Genomic DNA, 6,000 nt, shown 5'->3' with positions numbered 1-6,000 from the left:
TTATTCATCAAGAACTGTTTGAAATACCAATGTATTACAACAACTTCAGAAATCTGTGTGAGAAAATATTTGTTTTATTCAAAGGAATCTGATGTAAAGCAGTTAGGTGTTGGGAAAGTATATTCTCATATTTCTTTCCTTCTCCTTCTTTCTTCACCCAGCATGCTAAGAAATTGTCTCGGGGGTTAATGCTGTGACGCAAAGGACAGAAGAATCTTTTGTTACTTAAAGTTGCTTGTCACATTAGAAAAATACTTTCCCCTACCTCTTCCTCATACCTGAAAAACAAAGGTGTGAGCTCAGATAGACAGCAAGGAAGTTTTGACAATTTTTTTTTTTTAAATACAGGTCAATTTATGTCCCTTCGAGGACAATTTAAAACAAAATCCCTCATATTAGAAGAGATAAAAAGGAACAATCAGTAACTCCACTGTACACTTATTCAAGTGTTATGAATGATGTTGCCGATTGATAAAGGAAAGCAGCCATGAGCAGACAATGCACATTAGCCATGATTAGGCATTGGGACAAAAACATCTGACTGCCTTGGATATAGAGGACAGACCAATGTGAATAACATACTGAGAAAAAGGTGGGAGAAACTCAGTGGAAGAACTGAACCAAATGTACTTGTGCTATCTATCTCCTGCCTTGTGAAAAGGCTCATTTTTTACAGAAGTGGCTTAGGAGTGATGCTGAGCACTTCTAAGGTGCTTTGAGCTCTATGCCCTACTACCATTTATTTTAAGAAATGTTTATTCTGCAGTAGGAAGGCAGTCTAAGCAATTGTTCATGCACTTTGTTTCAGAAGTGCTTTTTGAAACATTGTTTTATAATCCTATAACCACCAGGAGCATCTATTTGACCTACCAACCCACACAAAACTTTGCCAGGAAATATTAGTGAGAAAGGCTACCTGTAGCACGCTCCTTCTGGTAATTTATTACATAATTACGATAATGAGAGCAGTCGCTCCTCTTTGTACAGTTGTGAATGTAGCTGATGAGGGCCCCAGGGCATTCTTTGGAACTTAGCTTTCACCTCATGTTTGATCTGGCTTCCCACTGGAAGGAAAATTTCATCAAAAACATCTTAAAGGCATAGGTTACCAATTGGTATAGACTGAGCCACACTGGTAAAAATGTTTACTGGAGATGCCTGGGCAGCATAGTTTGTATCTGGCTTTGAACTTTCCCCAAGTTAGGGGCAGGCATTGCACCTGGTGTTTCTGCATCACTGGTTTTCACCTTCCCAACTGCAGAGGAGTATATACACCCTAATAAATTAATATTTTATTTTATTCTAACTATGGGCCTAGTGCTGTGGACTTGACTTAGACAAAATTTCTGTAATAAGCCAGCAGATGGCGCCTATGTGTGAGCAGCCAAGTCCTGGAAGATCAAGGGCTCAGAGGGGCAAGAAACTCAAGGATACCATGACAACTGGGAGGAGCTGGAGGGTAAGTACCATTTGGCTGTAAGCAGTGTGTGTGTTGTGTGGTGGAGTGAGCTCACTGGAAGGAAGAAGAACTATGTTGTTCTGGGAGCGGGAGCACATGAGCCCAGGGAATAGGACGTGTGAGGGACACTGCTAGAGTGAGACAGGCGGTGAACACTTTGGACTTAAACGCACGTGTCCTGAGGGCAGGTGAAGGCCGAGCAGCTGAGAAGTAGCGGCCTAACCAGGCTGGAGGCCCAGACTGAGGGCACTCACTAATGAGAGGGATACTGTATAATAACCACATAATGCAGATTGAGACACTATACAGCTACTCAAGATTGCATCCTCAGAAGAAAGGCCACAGATGTTGCCCAGACCGATTACCATACTTGGAAATAAGGTAGAACCTCAGAGTTACGGACACCTCAGGAATGGAGGTTGTTCGTAACTCTGAACAAAGCGCAGTTTGGGCTCCAGCTCCAGCAGCTGAGACTCCAGGCCTGGTGTCAGTAGCAGCTGAGCTCCCTACTCAGTGCAGGCATAAACAGAGAAATCAATCAGAGTGGCGGCTGTTTGCCAAGGGCCCAGCTCTGAAGGCAGCAGCGCAGAAGTAAGGGTGGCAACACCATACCAGGCCATCCTTACCTCTGCGCTGCTGCTGGTGGCAGCTCTGCCTTCAGCCACCTAGCTCTGAAGGCAGAGCCACTGCCAGCAGCAGCCCAGAAGTAAGGGTGGCAATACCCCAACACCCCCTGCAATAACCTTGCAACCCTCCGCGGCCCCCATTTTGGGTCAGGACCCCTACAGTTACAACACCATGAAATTTCAGATTTAAATATCTAAAATCATGAAATTTTCAATTTTCAAAATCCTATGACCGTGAAATTGACCAAAATGGATCATTAATTTGGTAGGGCCATAACTATGTAGTCCTTACACAGCACTCAGTATCTTCAAAGCGCTTTACAAATATCCTCAGAATAACCCTGGGAGGGAGGTAAGAAAATACTATCCCTGTTTAACAGATGAGGAGACACTGAGTGACACAATGCCACTGATTCGCCCAAGGACTCAGAGAGAGTCAGCAGAGGTTAGAAGAGCATTTCTTTTCAACACAGGAGCATGTTTACTAGGGAACTCTAGGAGGTGAGAGCACATACAGGTAGTAAAAACTAAGGGAACAATGTTAACTTTCCCAGACTAGTTTGTATATACGTTTATTGGGTTTTTTTGTGTCTATTGAAATAGCCACGTCAATTTACCTGGTACCATTATTTATAATCTGCTCGAATGTTGGACATACCACTGAAGTAGTTCTGACTGACTTCATGTCTTTCTATCAGTTGCATCTGGAACCTCGCCCAGAATTATGGGAATGAGATTTTATAACTCCAGAACATAAGAATGGCCATACTGGGTCAGACCAAAGGTCCACCTAGCCCAGTATCCTGTCTTCCGACAATGGCCAATGCCAAGTGCCCCAGAGGGAATGAACAGAACAGGTAATCATCAAGTGATCCATTCCCTGTCGCCCATGTTGGATCATATTAAAGAAGTTCTGTATTAAAATCACAAATGAGTTTGATTCCCCATAGTTTAAATTCCAGGGTATTACTAATTAAGAGGTCTCTTGGTTTTTGGTACTGTTTTTCTCCCTCTATGTGTTAAACTTGCAAGCTCCTAATTGTGTTAGTACATTCTAAGACAGAGTCTGTTCTGTCAAAGTCAGATTCAGGACTCCCATAATTTGTCAGACCACTCTGTTTATTAGCAAAGCGCTTTGCTAATGCACCCAGATGTGAGCCCCTCTCTGAGGCTCAAGATAACTTATTTATATAGCTAAGCCAAAGCCAATTTAACATAAGAGACAAAAGAAAGCAGAAACTGACAAATATACATACATATCTTATTTGCATACTAACGTTTACCAATCTCCTAGCTCAGTAGGAGCTCTAAGTTCATTAGTTTGAGGACCCATTGTCTCACACTCCTTAATGTTTCTCTTCCTGACAACTATATTTCAACAAACCCTTCAAGTAGCATTTCTTTAATGAATTATAATTTCAATATAATTCATTCTACTGTCACAATCCCTCCTTTTGGTCAAGCTACGCAATGACCAACAATGACTGGGTTCCACATATCAATCGTTCTTTATCTCTTTGTTCATCAGTGATATTTAAAATCATCAAATTAGCACTCTGGTTTGGGGAAGCTATCTGTGTAGCATGCCTGACACAATTTTGGATATAACAGGAAAGTAACTGAAAACATACAAAAATTATTAGGATTCCAAACAGGAGAGTTAGGGCTCCCTGAAACAACCAGTTTCCTATGCTAGAGAAATTGAAAAGGTTTCTTAGCCACTTCCATAAAGAACTTGGCTCTTCGTGGGGAAGATATGCAATTTGTTCTAAGTGGCTAGCATGATCTATTACCTCATTGGTGTTGTGTGGTATATACACACAGCAGTCTTTTCCAATGAGAGCACAAGTCCCTCCTTTTGCCGCCAGCACTATGTCCAAATCCTGATGGTTTTGGAGGGCCATCTGTCGGGCTGCCCCTGTTTCTTTGGCCAGGGCTCTTAAACTTTCTCTGGTTTCATTTGCCATTATTTCAACTACTGCTTGTAACCTTAGGAGCCTTTTTGCATGGTGTATTACTCCCCCTAATGGTATTAAGGAACTGCCAATGGCCTCTTCCCAGGTTAAGGGGCTTATGTTATTTACATACCACTGGGCATCTGTTAAGTCCCTTCTTTTTCACCTGAAATTGCAGAGGCGTTCTCGAGGGAAGGTTCCTAGCACTCGGAATTGTGGGAAGAGTCGGGCGGGATAACAGATTCCTGACCAATTAGCTGGTAGTGCGGTATAAGCTCTGGTCCCACACACCCAGTGATGGCCTATTAAGGCCGGGAAGGGTCGGTTGCACCCATTTGTCATATAGGTGTTTGCAAAGGAGGAGTAGTATCCCCCAAAGGATACAGGGTAATTCTCCTTACGAGGAATGGTGTTATTTGCATGACATTGAAAGATTGTATTGTTTTCACTAAGGTTACTGTAGGGGGAACATGAGACTGATTTCTCTGTTTGATCCCAGGTTGAGAAAAAATTCATATCTCCATACCCGGCCCGCCACTTTTTAGTTTTGTTTGAATAATCCCATACACCATTGGCCACAATATGCTGAAGGCAACGGCTTTTCCCCAGATCCAGCCCTGTCCCATTACACACCCAACACCAATGACCTTTTCCCTCCACCACACTTCTCCATTTAGATGCATTTATTCCCACCGCTTCCCAAGTGTCATTGCTGTTCCATATTTTGTTAAATGGACGAGGCCCTCCAGTGAGGTCTGGGGACTTGAGTGGGATAGCCAGGACAGGAACACCAGTTTGAGAGTGGGGTGGGATGTGGCTGCAGACCCAGCAATTAGAAATATTAAGGATCTGAGCTATCCACACCTGCTGCTGGATGAAAGAATTGTCATCATGGTCTCCCCAGACCGTAAGATACCAGCAGCCGAGGAACAGGCAGAGGCGCATGTTGGAGGCAAGGCTCTTCTGGTTCTGACAACCTCAACTGAGGGAACCGCAGTCACGGTTTTACGCCCACCAGGCAGTAGGCGCTAGGCTCGCTACTGCTTTTTTGTTTTGTTTTGTTTTGTTCGTCGTCTGCTTCTGGCAACCCTTACGAGAGCGTAGATTGTAAGGTATTGCAGACTGTTCCTCTACGTCTTCTTCTGGAGTCAAAATTGACTCTGCGTTGTCCTGAGGTGATTACTGGTTCTCTGGGGATGGTGCCTTCTTACACCGTGAAGCATGTATCCACACTGCGATGCCAGATAGTTTAACAGCCGTCTGTGTAGTAAGCAGTACCTAATGAGGACCCTTCCACCGGGGCTCCAAGGCGTGCTTTCGATGATGGCGCCGTACGTAGACCCAATCACCTGGCTCGAGGTTGTGGCACTCCTTGATGTTTCTCTTCCTGACAACTATATTTCAACAAACTCTTCAAGTAGCATTTCTTTAATGAATTATAATTTCAATATAATTCATTCTACTTTCACAGTTCTCAAAGCAATTCTTTGTAACAACAACTACTCACACAGAGAGAGACTCAAAGCAATACTCTGTAACAACAGAAACAGCACCCAGAGACTCCCCGCCCTTTTGTTGTATTCATCTCGCTTTAACAATTGTGATTAAAATAGAGATAGAGGATGTAAGTGGATGGATGCTTGGTGTGGATAATAACTGAATGATCAGGGAGATGCCAGCCTAAGAATCCAGTGTCCATCGGCTGAAGAAGGCGTCAAGTGGAAATAACCAGAGGACCCCCGGAGGGCAGACTGGAATCCACCCAACAGCCTCAAGGATGGGAGAACCAAAGAACAAGATAACATCTGGCAGCACAGCGCCGTCAGGAATGTGCCATCTGCTGATTGATTCAGCAACAGCATGATGAAGCAATTCCCATAGACTGGCATAGGAAGAAATTCCTATAAAAATGGACTCTAGAACGTGAGAACTTTGGCGTCTGATTCTGCAAACCAACTTC

The sequence above is a fragment of the Lepidochelys olivacea genome, assembly GCF_965140295.1.
Source record: "Lepidochelys olivacea isolate rLepOli2 genome assembly, chromosome: 2".
Classification (NCBI taxonomy): Eukaryota; Metazoa; Chordata; order Testudines; family Cheloniidae; genus Lepidochelys; species Lepidochelys olivacea.
The sequence above is the reverse complement of the archived record's forward strand: the minus strand, read 5'-3'. Positions refer to the sequence as shown.